The sequence below is a fragment of the Lichenostomus cassidix genome, chromosome 3, assembly GCF_008360975.1.
Source record: "Lichenostomus cassidix isolate B80296 chromosome 3, HeHo_3.0, whole genome shotgun sequence".
In the NCBI taxonomy this organism is placed as follows: Eukaryota; Metazoa; Chordata; class Aves; order Passeriformes; family Meliphagidae; genus Lichenostomus; species Lichenostomus cassidix.
The window spans coordinates 101,099,694-101,115,428 of record NC_139483.1 but is presented as its reverse complement, the minus strand read 5'-3'; the positions used below and the strand labels follow the sequence as shown (position 1 = coordinate 101,115,428).

Sequence of the window (15,735 nt, the reverse complement as noted above, 5' to 3'; positions counted from 1 at the left end):
TAAAAGGTACTTTGAGACTTGTGGGTAAAAAATGCAAGCCAGCAGCTCAATGTTCTACTAAGCTGGGTGCTGTAAGGGTAGCTATACTAAATATGTGCTCCAGCAACAGACACACAGCCTTTTAATAGACTAAGTATGTCACTTGAATTATTTTCTAACTAGACAATTTGGAGTTTTCAGACCAAAAAAGAACAATTCAAGGACATCTGGATGCAGCCTGGGTAAAGGCAAGAAATCAAAGCATGGAAGTGATGCTGCTCTGGGGTGCTTGCTCAGAGGGAGTGACAGGCCAGAAGGTCAAGGCAGCAGCAGGCCCTACATGCTCACAGCTCCACCAAACCACTCTGCTTCACAGCGCTCCAAAACTTGACTTATTCATGAGAATCACACCTCTCGGAGCACACAGCTCTCCTCAGCACATTTGCCCGAGGCAGGACGCAGCTGTGAACTCTCAGGTTCACTGGCACAGAGTTGTGATGGCTTTGTGGTCAGCATCACAGCTTCTCACATTTAAAGAGCTCAGCAAGCAAAGCACTGGTATGAACAAATAAGCAGGTATTTCTGTACTGTACTTCCAATATTGACACTTGTAGGCTTTTTTTTTTGTTTTGATTTTCTTTTCTTGCTTTCTTTCTTGCTGTAATTGAGGCACAGACTGGCTTTTGGGGAAGGGGGAAACTAAGCGCTGCACAGCCGTTCTGGCGACTTTAACCTCATTTAACCCTCAGCACAGCAAGAGGAAGTAGAAAGTATTTTCACGAGCTGTGAATGGGCTCAGATCTGCTTTTGACGTCTTGAGGAAGCGCAGCCTTCTGCAAAGCCAGAAATACAAAAAAAATATATATGCGACGTCCCGAACTCCTGTATTTACATACAGACACCGTCCCGTCCCACCTCCCGCCACCCCAAAACAGAGCCCACCGGAGAGAGGGGGATGGGATCTCTGCGAAACGGGGCGGCTTTGGGTCAGCGCCGATGTCTCCGGGCGGGGCGCAGCGCGGGTGACAGCCGCACGCACCGCTGCCCTTGTTCCCGGCCGGACACCCCAGCGCCCCGACCCGCCGGCTGGGGAGCCTGGGGTCCCCGCGTACGGTCTGCACGGGGGTAGGATCCCAATCCCAATCCCCGTCCCCGTCCCCAACCCCATCCCCTCCGGAGGTCGCCGCGCCCCGCGGCGGGAGGCGGGAGGCGGGTCCGGGGAGCCGCGCCCGGGGCGGCCGCCGGCGGGAGCAGCACGCAGCCACCGCGGGGCGGGGCGGGGCTGCCAGCGTCGCGCTGGGCCGGGCGGGCTGGGCCGCGCCGCAGCGCCGGCGGCTGACTCGGAGGCAGCGGCGGGGGATGGACGAGGGTACCTGCGGCGGCCAGCGGCGACGGGCGGCTCAGGTACGAGCGGGAGACACGGCGGGGCCGGGGGCCGCCGCCCGCGGGGCTGCGCGGGGCGGGGGCTGAGCCGCCTCTGCCGCTCCCGCTTTCGGCGCCCCCGCATCGCGGTGGGGCGGGGACGGCGCGCTGCAGCCCCGGAGTTTCTCCGCTCCCCTCGCCCCTCTCGCCCCCGCGGCCGCCTTTGTGCCCGCTCCCCGGCCCCGGGTCACCCTCCCCGCCGTGCCCCTGCCCCTCGCACCCTGCGGGCTGCGGGCGGTGGCGGGGGGGACCCGGAGGGACACGGCCAACTGTTGCCTGGGAAGCGGCGGTCCCGGAGCGCTGCCAGCGGCCCCGGGTCGGTGAGCGCCGGGGGACTGCGTTCGCCCCCAGCCGCGCTCGGAGAGGCATCGGGTGCGGTGCCCGAGCGGAGGGTCCCAGCTGGCCTCGCCCAGCCGGGGAGACGCTTTCCCGGCCACCGGCTCTGGCGGGTGGAAGTGTCCGGGTTTTCGCTGCCGGCCGGGGGATGCCGGAGCCGCCGCGGGCGCAGGGAGAGCAGCGGCGGTGCGGAGCCGGCTGTGCCCGCGGCAGGGCCCGGCGGAGCTCCGGCGCTGGCCCGGGTGTCGCTCAGACAGCGCGTCGCTGTGCCTGGCTGCACTGGGTGCCTTGCCGGGGCAAAGGGAGATTAAGCTTCAAACTTTGATTATACTGAAAACTTTCCGTTCCAGCTGCTGGTGGTTGCTGGATGCGGGGTGCCATAAGCGTGGTGATTCCAGAGGGATGTACCTAGACAGGAGATGAAAGACAGGCTCTGGAATGCTACATTCATCTCCTTTGAATCGCTGTCCATGTTGGGAGGTGTTACAGTGAACAGATAGCACGCTTGCATCTATTCTTCCTCTTATTATTTTTCTCCTAATTTGATTCCCAGACCATTTAGTTGCTTGTTTTCTTTATCTATGGTTTGTTTTGCCAAGGTCTCAGTAATACATTACGCCACTGTGTAAAATCGAACGCTCCATAATTCACTGGCAGCACAGAGAGGCTCTTAACTGCACAGGCTTTCAGTGGTGCTGCTAATAACTTGCCGAGGGTGGTGATGTGAGTTGGTTTCCAGCCTGTTCCTGGTCTCTCATTGTTATACAGCCCATCTTTACACTCTCTGTTTTTGTTACCAGTTCTAAAGGCAGTTTGTAGCTGTTTGGGGAAAGGCTAGGTTGAGGGGGACAGAGATGTGTTTGCTTTTCTTCTTCTGTTTTGACAATCTGCAAGGCCAGAAAAGACATGAAAATTACTTTGGCAGTGAGCTCATAGGTGGAGAGATCTAGAATGGATGCTGTCGCGACATGAGGTTGCCGTGTGGGCAAAGATTTTCACATGCTCAGCACAGCTCTACAAAAATACCCCAACTCCTATTACACACGGAAGAACTGAGCTGATACTTCCCTTTTCTCTGTTATGGTAACTTTCATATTTCTGTAACATATAAGGGAGACTATTAAACAGCAATGTACTTTTTTTAAAGTAATGTTAAAAAATAAACCTTGTAATTTCTCATGTTTAAATCTCCTTTCTAATCCTCTTTAATACCCCCACTCCCTCATCTCACCAGGCTCAAGTTAAAAACTAATGATAAAGTCCTACTACTTCCTAGGGTAGCCTTTAAAAAAAATGTTTTAATGGAATGAAATTACAGAGAATGGGAACATCATGAAAGGTTTGACTTAAGTTTATAAAAAGCATAATTTAGCAACTAAGAATAAAATTCTTCAATTTGAACTGCTGTAGTATAATTTAACTGCTGGTCATTAAAGTTTCACTTGATGTAAACTATGGCAAGTGTAAGCAAGGCTTTCTAAGTTACTTATATGGTTTCTCAAAGACTGCATTATTTTACTGTATTCTGCCCTGTACTTTTTTAGTACCCTCCTGTGCTGCTTTTGCAGTGCTGCTCTGTTTTTTCTCCCATGAACTTCTGCTCTTTATTAAAAACTGAAAATAAACAAACCACAAGTGATTAAAAGGACAAAGTATGCCAGTAATTAGAATAAACCTCTCTTGATTAAGTCAGAAAGAAAAAATGGTGATCATCTTGGATACTACTGCGTGGTTACCATCGTCAGATGTCATTTTGCCGTGACAATGAGTCTATTAGTGAATTTTACAGTGCTGAGAAGATAATTCATTGTTAGTGTGCTTAGCTTGTCCCCATGACATCATTTTTGACTCTGTTTTGTCAGGCTGAAATATCTTGTCCTCAGCAGTATGGTAGCCTTACAAAGACACTGAGGATTTGCATGTGCAGTATGTTGCAGATTTCCACGTTATGTGATATACAAAATGAGCTTAAAATGTCTGTCAAAAATACTAGATGTTATTTATATGAATAACAATTCCTGTTCTATGGCAGAAATAATATTTTGTAGGTGTACAGATACTATAAGTAAGACCTCTTTATCATGTTTCTATCTACTTCCAAATGCCCTTTTAATTAGAAATTTTGGAGAAACTGTAAAATATGTTTGTGTCATTACTGGCATCTTTAGCACTAGATGCATATTACATGCAGTTGCACATGAACTTAATCATTCAGTTCACATTTTACACAAGCCAGAAAAATACTATGCCACATCCAAACCCTTTATATGATCCAGATATCATTAAGTCTCCTATTAAAATCCCTGGAGACAAACTGAGTATGTTACTGGGACCTATAATATCAGTGGATAGAGGTGTATGGGTGCTAACAATATATGTTAATTTGAAGCAGCCAAGCCTCTTCGTGTTTCCTCTGTACTGAATTCAGTATGTATTTGGATCCATTTCAATTTTATCAATCATTCTTTTAGCAGTGCTTTCTACTCATGTTATCTAGGAATGCAAAACAGTAACACTAAATCAGAGAAAACAGTTTGAGAGGCATGAATTAAAATATTTAATATATGGGGCAGTTTGAGAGCTGCAAAAAATGCAGTCATAAATTTGAATTCTGTTGTTTAAATTAAAATTGTAATAGAAGCTGCTATGCACTCATGTGAATTATGACAAGAGCAATGTAAATTATTTGAGTTGTACAGGTCCTAATTCTTATGAAGTACCAAGAATTTACCATTCTTCTACTTATACAAAATTCCGATTCCCACTTCCAATTGAAATGAAAAACATGTCTTATTTTCTGTCTTTATGTATTATTCAATACAAGTTCATTATTTAAACTGGTAGCAGTAGTTGATTCTATAGAAAAAATAACATTAATAGATATAGGACAAGAACCCTTCAGGACTGATGTGGCCCAGTGCAGCACTGACACACAAGTGCTTGAAAGATTTTTATTTAGTATTGTGGATTTAAAATGTTTAGAAATTATGCCAACATGAACATACCAACCACGACATTTAGTTAAACATCAGTCAGCCTTACCTTAACTTGGGAATGGTTACTTTTGCATGCTAACAACTGAAATACTCTTGTCTAATTTATGAACTTGTCAATAGACAACAAAACCAGTGCTCTGAGGGACTTCTTTGTGCATATTACCCTTTTCTTTCCTCCTGTCTGTGACAGTACTTCTGTAGTGCTTTTCATCATGGACAGGTTGACTTTTACCAACATGGTTTGGATGACCAGCAGTGCAAAAGGTGAAGCTAATGCCTAAGTCCCAGGCTTATCTTTGAATAAACCTGTGTAAGGAATTTTCAGAGACTGAAATAGTTCATGCCTCAAACAGGAATTTATGATGTTTGTAACATGTGAAAAGTTAATTTTGAATGTTCCAGTAGCAGTGAGGCTTGTGGTGTTGGATGTGCCTATCATATGTGCTGGTCTGGTTTGGTTCAAGTCTTCGGTTAATTAATGTGATTTACAAACACACATTTCCCAGGCCTGGTGAAGAGCATCCATACAGCATGGGAGTTGCTGTGTCTAGAATATGGCATGGAGCATACCAGTATCTTGAGTTTGGTCCCATTTGTCTGTGGTGAGCTCTGCATGACAGAGTGTGAGTTTGCGAAATATGATAACACTGTGGAGGTGGTTTGGTGTTTTTAAGGGAATATGTAGATTTAAACTGACATTTTAGGTAAAAGTCATTCTGTACTGTCCTGTATCTCTCTGGTACATATAGGTTTAACTTAAAAATTAAATAGTTGTTAGAAGCTTTCTTATATATAATTTATGAGATTTGGGCGGGGGAATCCTTCTCTCTACTGTATTACTGCCTGAATTCATAAATTATTTGAGTGGCCTATTTTACAATTAGATGCCTCAAAGCTGAGGCTGATGGTCCTAAAACCCCTGTCTGAAAGCACACTTTTCTGCAATTTTTTACTGTGAAGAAAATGAGGTGCACAGAGCTTCCGTTCTGCATCCATCCATAGCAGTTACCACCAAGACTGTTCTGGAGAGCGGAATCTCTCTTCTGCCTCACTGCCTTTGGCATCCAGAGATGGGAATGTTCCCTCAGGATTAGAAGAGCTTGTTTTGCTAAGAAATAAGTGTAAGCTATTTACTCAAACTTGAGTAGAAGCATTTGCAATGATGTTAATCTCTCTTTTCATGTTTTATGATGCATTAGTTACATCCCATATTCATTAAGTGTGACACTTTATTCTCTGTCCTGTTCAGCTTTAAGTACCTTGAGCTTGCCTCACCCTCTTCCCGAGAGAATGAAGCAAGCAGAGTGTCATAAGCTGTCCTTTATTTCACCTGCAACCTTTGGGAAAAAAAAAGAAAACAAAACAGTAATTAGGCCAGAGGGAGAGTGACTCCTGCACTGTGATTAAGGCATTCAGGTGAGGGAGATCTGGATTCTATAGGTGTTTCATTCTTTCATCCAGTAAATATTTTTCCATTTCATAACTTCAGCAGGAACAGTCTTAAGACAGACAATAGCCTGTGGTTTAGGGCACTACCCTGGCGTGCAGAGATGTGGTTGGGAGCCAGTCTCTCAACCTGAAAAGAGCCTACCACCCACTTCTACTTCCTCTGTGGTTGCTTTCCTGATGCTTTTAAATAACTCAGTGGTGCTTGAGGACATGCTCCTGCCCTCTCATCCGAAACTTCAAAATTGCATGACTCCTTTCCTCAGGAACTTGTGAAAGGAATGACTTTGTATCTTGCTTCTGGGGAGGCCTGAGGGTTTTACAACCCTATTTAATAACACAGGTACCTTTTGAGCTTCCAGGAATAGGTGGCATCAGTTTAAGGTACTGCCTTCACAACTTTCTTGCCTGTTAGGTTAGATGGCTTCCTGCTTGCTATCCCAGTTATCTTACTTTCCCTCATATACCCAAATTTGTTGCAGCCATGCTCAGAATTCTCCTGTGAGTCCAATTTGGTCTTCTAGACTTATGTGGGTTAGTAAATCTAAGAAGAGTATAGATTTTGAAGGGATGAAGACCAGGATTTGGCAAGACTGAGGACTTCCCGAGAAAATCTTTCTTTGGAAAAGGTTTAGGGCACAGTTTGAGTCTGGTTTGATTCAGTTGTCCAGTGTAAATGTTTTGTCCTTGATGAGATGTTTTACAACAGCTGTTGCATCTATACTTGGTTAACAGATGCAAGGAGGCCAGAAGACCCATATCCTGCATGGACCCATGTCCTGTAAAGCGTACTGGTGAGATGGGATATTTTAAAACAGCTCAGTACTATTTGCCTCCGCGACTGAGCTGAGCCCAGTAGTGTCCGAAGACTATTGTTGCCTAGGCTGAATGTGGTTATACTGAGAAGTGGGAGGGAGGGGTTGTTTTCATGTTTTTCAAAGATATTTCTAAGCAAACCTGCTTTCTGTTTTATTTTCTTTATTGTGAGTGTATTTAATACCTAGTTTGATCATTATAATTTTCATTTTGCAGCTGCCCCAGATAAAATCTGGAAGGTTAGCTTCAGTTAATGGCTTTCTGGGAAGAGGGGAGAAAGTTCATCTTCTGGTTTCTCTCATGCATGTTAATAGTGGTGTGGAGCTGTGGGGCAAAAATTCATTACTGTTTTTAGCTGGTATGGAAATGCTGAGTGATGGTGCCACTTACAGAGCAGAATTGGTTTTGGAGGAGAAGGAAAATTCTCTCTGATAACTGATCCATATGATTCTATCTCCAGTAAATTGGTTCCAGAATTGTGTTTAAATAGCCTCCACGGGTTTTTATTTGGTATGGATGATCTGTTGGTCCTGATTTTTCAGAGGAGATTGCTGTAATGCTGGGGAGCTGGGGAGGGAAGCAATGGCAAGGGGAAAATTCTATAATAACATTTCTCAGAGTTGTTGCGATCTCTTTAGATTTGAGAAGGCTAGATTGTTAAATTTGCTACATTTTATTTCCAGGAACAGTCTAATTTTGTCCCAGTTATACTTTGTCCCACCCACATACACACAGTCTGACTCCCTGTACTGTATTGCTCTGTAATTGCAGTGTTTTGCTTCAAGGATCATCTGTAGGCAGTTGGTGATTTCTTCAGATAAAGATGTCATGATGGACGTTGGCATCTTTAGAAGCTTCTGGAAAGAAGTATTAATCCTCTCCCTAATACTTGATGGTGGCAGAGGAAATGGGATCTGATATTTTGTAACTGTTTTCTCTATGTTTTTATTATTAAAGTGTAAAGCCCTGTAGGACTGGCTGGAACACTTCCCTCACCCTCTCACAAGGCTGTGCTGCCGCAGGGCTCTGTAATACCAATTACTGTGGGGATGGTTTTGCTGTCCAGATGAGACCATGATGGGGGTGCTGGAAAACTAGTCTCCCTCAAAATGTGTTTTATGCTCTGAATACGTTAGTGATTGTGTTATTGTAGTGCAATACTCAGGTTTATGTAGTTTATGGTTTTGGTTAGTGAAGGTGTTAAAAAATCCACTAGAATTTTTTGTCAATGTCTCTTGTATTCAACAGGAAGGTAGAAAATAATTCCTGATCTTGAAGTATTTTGGGACTGTTGCCTGTAGAACTGATTGAATTTCTACAACTAGATAATCTTACTGCTTTTATTTATTTTATTTTTTCCTGAAAGACAAGGCCAGAACACACATTAGAGGTCTGAGATATATAAGGTAGTATGTTTGTCCATTTTTATAATGTGAGACAGAAAATGAAAGTCTGACTACTTACGCCTTTGTTTTACAGAGGTTTTGATTCATTAAGGCACAGACAGTATCATGTTGTCCTTTACTGAACTAAAAGTAAAACTGCCAAAAAAAATCCCCTTTTGTTCTGCTGCTGAGGAACACTGTGGGCTGCCAAATCTTGGCAGTCTGAGTCACCACAATTGTAATAAAGTGTTTGTACTTTGGAGGTTGCTGTTATTCAGTGTCTTCTAATTTATTCATAAGGCAAAGGGACACCTACAGATTTAAAATACTACTTTTAAAATAAACAGTCAATGTTTATAAAGAAATAACATTTGTCAATAGAAAATTGGGGTTACACTTGAAAGCTTCTAAGGAGTAAATGGTTAATCTTTAACAGTAAGAAGTATACTTACGTTTATACTTATATATAAATATATATATATGTATTTAACAAATTCCGTGTTTTGTGTAAGAGCAATGCTAGACTTCAAAAAAATGATGGGATTATTTTAAACTCCTCACTGAACTCTGCTGTTTTGGCCATCTGATCTGACCTGATAATGATCTGATAACCAGGGAGACTGTTTCCTTCCTGAAAAAAATCCCAAAAAAGACTAAAAAAAAAAATAGTTTTAAGGATAGGGCCTCTGACCCTGGAAATGCTTATCTGCATTTTAGCTTTGAAGTGTCGGCTTTGACCCAGCAAGCATAGCTCATGTAATTGAATTCAGTTGTTTTCAGAATTGCTTCCAAACAAAGTAGTCAAGTTTAAGTTCTAGTAGTCAAATTAAGTTGTAATAGCCAAATAAAACTCAGAGTGAGCGTGCATGAAGAGCTGGGGGATGCTTTCCTGGGTGTCTCTGGCTCAGCGATGGTACCTGTAAGGCTGCCAGGTGTTCCCAGACCCACAGCAGGTATCCTGCCATGGCCATGTGCACACTGTGCTGCTCTGGCTGATGGATCCTGCTGCCTGTGCTTGGCTGGGAGATGGGAATACATACAGATTCCTGATCCCATCACCTGTGCATGGAGAGGAGGTGGCTTTCTTTATAATTTCTCAATATTGTAGCTGTTTATGAATATGAGTCCTCATATTGTCTAGTATCAGTTATTGAGGCAGAAACAATGATTCCTTTCTTCTCATTGATAAAACAATAATAAGGCTTTTATTCTTGATACATAGGGAATTTCATGTGTCATTTACCTTTCCCTAACATTGAGCTAGTGAAATTTCCACAGTTCTCTCTCTCTAAAAAAGCAACAAATTTGCTAAACTGGATTATTAATAACTTTTCCTGATTTAGTCTTTTTAGAGCTGCTTACAAAAAGGCCCGAGGTGGGTGTGGGGTAGTAGGCACTGGGGACACATGGAAATTCTTGCAGCAGAAAGTACTATAATTTTAATTGCTGCTCAGTGTCATGCTATCAGTACAGCTGTTTCCCAAAGAAGAGGTTTGCCTGCTGTTGACAGGACATTCACACAAAGGGAGGAGATGGTAGATAAGCAAATGCAAATATATTACATGCCTTCTATCTTTTGGTTTTTAATAGGTGCTCTACTGACGAGTTCAGCGTGAAACAGTCAGTGACATGTAATTATATATGCATTAAGTGGAAGTTGATTCATAGTGTCCTTCTTTGAGAGTACCTATCCATAAAGCACTGAGGTAGGGATGCGAAAGGAGTAGCACAGCTCTGAGCTGCTTAATTCATGTGGCACTGCAGTCCTGCTCGGCTGCTGACTTCCTTTCTCCTTTTTTTTTGCCCATAAAAGGAGAAAAGTGCTGCCATATGACTCGCTTTAGAGAGAATCACAAGATGAGGTTGGGGCCAGGAGGAGGGGGGGCAGGGGGGGAAGTTATTCAGGTAGCTTTGTTTCTTGTACATGGTACAAAACATTCTGCTCTCTCCGTTTAATGTGGTATTACTAGCAAAGTATGTGGCAGTATTTCCTTCAACTGACATTGAAATCAAACATTTCATTCTTTTAATAACTTCTTTTTTCTTTTTTCTTTTTTTCTGCATGGATGAGAGATTCTGAAGGGAAGGGATATAAATGAATTTGGAAAGGAGATAACTTCAGTTTTTAGGGATTAGGCTATCCTCCAAACCTGCAGACACTTTCCTGCTGGTTGTCAAGGAATGACTGTATGTGGTATTCTCCCATCTTGTGCCAGTGACTGTAGGTAGGCATGCCTGAATTCATTGCTTAATTTTGCACTGTTAAAAAGCTTCATCTCCAGGTTTTTCCAGAAAACAGACTAGTCGGGTGATTCTCTGAAGACTTGGTCAGAGATCAGATCTGGACAGTTCTGTGCCTTTTCATGAAGTTCTTGAGCTCTCTTACTCTGCAGTCTCACAGTGACTCTCAGCGTACAATAAAGCAGGAGTTGCTTGACTTCCTTTGACATATTCTGACAAAAAGCACAGCCCTCCCACTGGTGAGAGTCACAGTTTCTCCACAGAGCAAAGGCAGTTAGCACCTCTAAATTACTTCCACCCAGTTTCTGGCGTGGGTTGCTAGGTGGTGTTTGATGGGCTCCTGATTCTGCATCAGAGTGCACAGCAAGCACCAGGATGGTCAACTCAAATCGTGCTGCCAGCTGAAGTCCTGTGTGTGTATTCAAAGCCATCTCTGAGTTGATGATTCGCAGTATTGATCAGCTTGGGTTTAGTCAGCCTTGTGTGTTCCCTTTATTTATTGATGCTATGAAGCAATTTGACATGGGGGCATATAAATCAGCTGTCTCTTCTTGCTCAGTCCAACACAAGATGTTTTAGAAATCACAGCAAAATGAATGTGTCTGTGCAAACCAGACTTTTTTTCTCTGACAGCTATGAAAAATGGACATCTTCGACCCAAACATTCACTTTCATATGAAATGAAGCATTTTGTCAAGGAGTCCAAAGGGAGCTGGAGAAAATTAAGATTTTAGTAATAACAGTAATTTCCTGCTTTTCCTAGCATCACCCTTTTCTAGTGTCACTGTAGGTATCCTGGGAACAGAGCGAAAGGACTATACTAATTAGGGATCTAAAGTAATTTTTTCTTTTTTTTTTCCTAGCTGTTGGTTTTTGGGGTTTTTTTTTTAGATCAGAACTAGGATGTAGGCCAAGATCTGTGAAAAACAGATGTCTGTCTCATGCCTGCAGTGTTACCATCACTGGGATTTAATAAATTTGTTACTTCACATATGTGGGTGGGTTTTTGTTGTGTTGTAGGCTTTTGGCTGCTTTTCTTGAAAGATCTGATGGGTTTATGGTTTATAGGAGTGATGGTCTTTAGATGAGTGTTGATGTCACAGTTGAGATATATTTGTCATCTTTTCATCTCTTTGAAGACTGAAATTGTACCTGTAGTTCAAGGTGCCACAATTAATGTATTCACAGGTAAATCAGAGTATGGGATTTCATCATCTGGGACTATTAGGCTGGAGCAGATGGTTATTAGGTGGATTATTTGGTGGACTCACCAGACCAGATTGGCAGCTGGTATTCCAACAGTTATAAATGGGTGCTCAAGGTTTTACAGAGTAATAAGCAGTTTTGTCAATGCTGAGGTGGGCTGAGCCTGTTTGGATGGCAGGCACCCACCAAAGCTGCTCTGTCACTATCCTCCTCAGCTGGGCAGGGAAGAGAAAACATAATGAAGATCTTGTGGGTTGAGATAAGGGCAGAGAGGATCACTCACCAGTGGCTGTCATGGGCAAAACAGACTCCACTTGGGGAAATAAGTTTAACTTTTTACCAATCATATCAGAGTAGGATAATGAGAAATAAACCCAAATCTTAAAACACCTTCTTCCCACCCCACTCTTCTTCCTGTGTTCACCTTCACTCTCAAATTCTCTACTTCTTTCCCACAAGCAACACAGGGGGATGGAGAATAGAGGCTGCAGTCGGTTCAGCATACCTCTGCTGCGCCTTCCTCCACACATTGTTCCTCTTCTCCAGCGTGGGGTCCTTCCCACAGGAGACAGTCCTCCATGGACTTTTCTAATGTGAGTCCTTCCCATGGCCTGCAGTTAGTTCTTCATGAAGTGCTGCAATGTGATCCCTCCCTCAGGATGCAGTCCCTCAGGAACAGCCTGCTCCACTGTGGGTCCCCCATGGGGTCACAAGTCCTGCCAGCAAACCTGCTCCAGTGTGAGCTCCTCTCTGCATGAGGCCACAGGTCCTGCTGGGAGCCTGCTCCAGCACAGGCTTCCCATAGAGTCACAGCCTCCTCCAGGCATCCACCAGCTCTGGTGTGGGATTCTCCATGGGCTGCAGGTGGATTTCTGCTCCCCCGTGAGCCTCCATGGGCTCAGGGGCACAGCTGCCTCACCATGGGCTACACCAGGGGCTGCAGGGGAATCTGCTCAAGTGCCTGGAGCACCTCCTGCCCCTCCTTCTGCACTGATCTGAACTGCAGGATTGTTGGTCTCATGCTCTCACTTCTCTCTCTGGTTGCTGCTCTGCAGCAGCTTTTTCCCCCCATCTTAACTCAATTACCCCAGAGGTGCTTCCACCATCACTGATGGGCTCAGCCTTGGCCATGGTGAGTTGTGTCATGCTGTCCTGTTGTGCCTCACTGCCCTCCCCACTACCCAAACCTTGCCACAGAAACCCAGTGCACAGTACCATTGCACTTAAGACTACAAGGTGAGGAGTTGGGACTGAAGATGATCTGTACGTCAGCCGTTGTGAAAGGGTTGTATGTTTTTGTAGTCGTGATGATTTTTCAGTCCCCTATGACACTGCATAATCACATCTATACAAAGTTTTACACACAGTAATTCTTGCCAAGTACAATATTTACATCCAGATTTGCACAACAGTAGTTGGAAAGTTTTATGTGCCTCTCTTGTGTTTATAAGAGCTTCTTGCTTGTGTTCCTTTCTGTGCAAAATAAGGGTGAATCTTTTCAATTCAGGTTTGCATGAATTATTTTAAAAGTAATTAATTTGGGATTTCTGACTTAGACAAAAGAAACAAATTTGTGAAGACATATATTACTGTGAGTTTTTGAAAAAACCCACAGATTTGTTCCTAAAATGCTGATCTTGTAAGATGAATTTCTTCCTTGCCTGTCACCCCTATGTGGGTGAAGTTTGGAGAAGCAGAGTCTCAGCTGTGCATTGGGATGCTGTTGATAGAGCTATGCCCACTTTATAACCAGCTGACAGGGCCAATGTTCTACTGGCAGCAATCCAGGCTTGCCAAAATTAAGAAATCAGATGCTCACGTTCAGTCCATCTGAACATGCTAAAAAGCTCCAAAACCTAGAGAGTGCAAATTTTCACGTGTGCTGCATGTGATACTCATGGAAACACAAATGCTCAGCTGTTACCTGATTATGTGGTTCTATTCCCCTGATTTGAAAGCAGCAACCACCTAGGTGAGGTTGACCTGTTAATTCTGAAATGCATTTGGCTGGTTATGGAATGAACTTCTCAAAATTACGTTCTCCAGAAGCAACTGGGTACTGTATTTGTGATGCATGTTCATAGCAGGAACTAAATAAGGAGTGGATATGGCATGCGACTCTACTGTTACATTTTTAGTACTGCTCATGACACAGTTTTGTTCTATGCCAACTAACACTCTCCCAGATAATGCCCAAGCATAGTTCTGGGGTTAGTAGAGACAATGGACCGTTTCCAAAAGGCTCTTTGGAGTTGGCAAGGCTGCATGGAGGAACAGGGTTTTAGTTGTCCAGATACAAGCTGTAGCATGTTTGCTGGTTCCAAGCCCAGAATGTGGCTGTGTGCCCTATCTCTTTTATTTTCTGACATATATATATGGCCACAGATCCTGCTTTCCAGGAAGCTGGGATTCAGCAGCTTCTTTAGGAAGGCAGTGGCAGCATTGTCTTTGCGTGCTTAGGAAGGTAGAAGAAAAAGTTCTTTAAAGCCTGGAAGTGAGAAGCTGTCTGGAAAGCAGGAAAAATAAGCCAGAGCAACTTAAAATCGTGGAATAATTGAGTTTCATATTTTTTTAATGACAAGCCCCAGGGAGTACACAAGTGTAATCAGCCATTTTGAAAGCTTTTTTTTTTTTTTTAAAGAATATATTTGAAGAATTATGGCCTGGCATTTTAAATCAAAATGAATAAACTGAATGTAAGCAGATGGCATCTACAATGTCCTCAACCGGAGGATGTATATCCTGGCAGTAGAGTAAAATTTATCCCTGACCTAAGCTTTGCCTTCTGTTAGCTAAAGGAGCAGTAGCAACATGCTACTGCAAACCTGAGTTGGCATGATCCTTAGCTTTTCTCTGGGGAATCCCTGTCTTAAGCAGATGTCTCAGCCCTCTTCTTCTAATTGTCTGTTTGCCTCCTGTCAAGGAGGTGCAAGTCTAACCTTATATTTAGCAAAAACTGTAGGGCGTGAAGTTTTGTGTGTGGGTGTTTTTTTTTCTTTAAGCGGTGTTAAAGCTATTAGCATCCTAATGACTTAACAGTGTCTGGTCCAGCAGACAACTCAGGGCTTGACTCTAGTCCGGAGCTCAGCCATCTGTCTCAGCACCTCGCTTCTACGGGACATGAGGAAAAGCTACTGGGATGGCATGGGCTTCCTGCTAAACTTGTCATGGATTCCTCCACCTGGAAGTGGTCCAGCAATCAGAAACTGAGCTCCCAGTCCCCACACCAGCAGTGACAGGCTAAGTGCCACTCCTGGGCTGCAAATTTCTGGTGCAGTTTGTGCTTTGAGGGTTGTGTGGGGAGAGTCAGAAACTCACGTTAGGATGCTCTAAGGATGGGCTGCCCTGAATTACCTGTATTCCTGTATTGCCATCAACATTGCTCTCATTTTTCTGCATAAGATTTAAATAGTACCAGTTTGGTAGTAAAGTTTGTAATGAGTCTTAATGAGTCTGTGCTTTTTCAGTTTATACATTGATAAGTGTGTTCAGCTGTTCCTTTTTTTTTTTTTTTTTTTGTATTTTGAATTAGGATAGAATTCATTGCTTCATTTTGGAGCTTGTACTTTCTATTTCTTGAGTAAAGGACTTCTAAAACATGGAATAATGTTGTGGTTGCATAGTTAGGATTGAGAGTTTGGCCTCTGACGCACACTTCATCTCATTTAGCTCTTCTCTTTTGCCTTTGAACTACAACATTATGTAGTCCATTGTGTAATGCAGCTTCACTTAACTCTTTACTTGCAAATAGAATTAATTTAGCATCTTTGCTATTTATGCTTCATTGAATACTGATCATACAGCCTTAATTATTTCTTACACAGCAGGAAACTTTCAAAATAGCAGCTGTGTTTTTCCTTAAGTCAAATTGGTTGTGAACTATGACTGCTCAAATCCCTGGATGGATA

General features: G+C 43.4%; 1 protein-coding gene across 11 annotated transcripts in view; it reads left to right on the top strand.

The window, feature by feature from the left end:
* Positions 1-1,246: 1,246 nt before the first annotated feature.
* CYRIA (CYFIP related Rac1 interactor A) overlaps positions 1,247-15,735 on the top strand; it is a 53,332-nt gene continuing 38,843 nt past the window's right edge. For 4 of the 11 annotated variants that reach the window (XR_014851115.1, XM_085056900.1, XM_085056898.1 and 1 more), the window contains exon 1: positions 1,253-1,383. The gene's annotated coding sequence lies outside the window, so the exon portion shown is untranslated. Of the gene's footprint in view, positions 1,384-15,735 lie in introns of all 11 variants that reach the window. The other 7 variants (XM_085056892.1, XM_085056891.1, XM_085056890.1 and 4 more) reach the window with 3 other exon arrangements.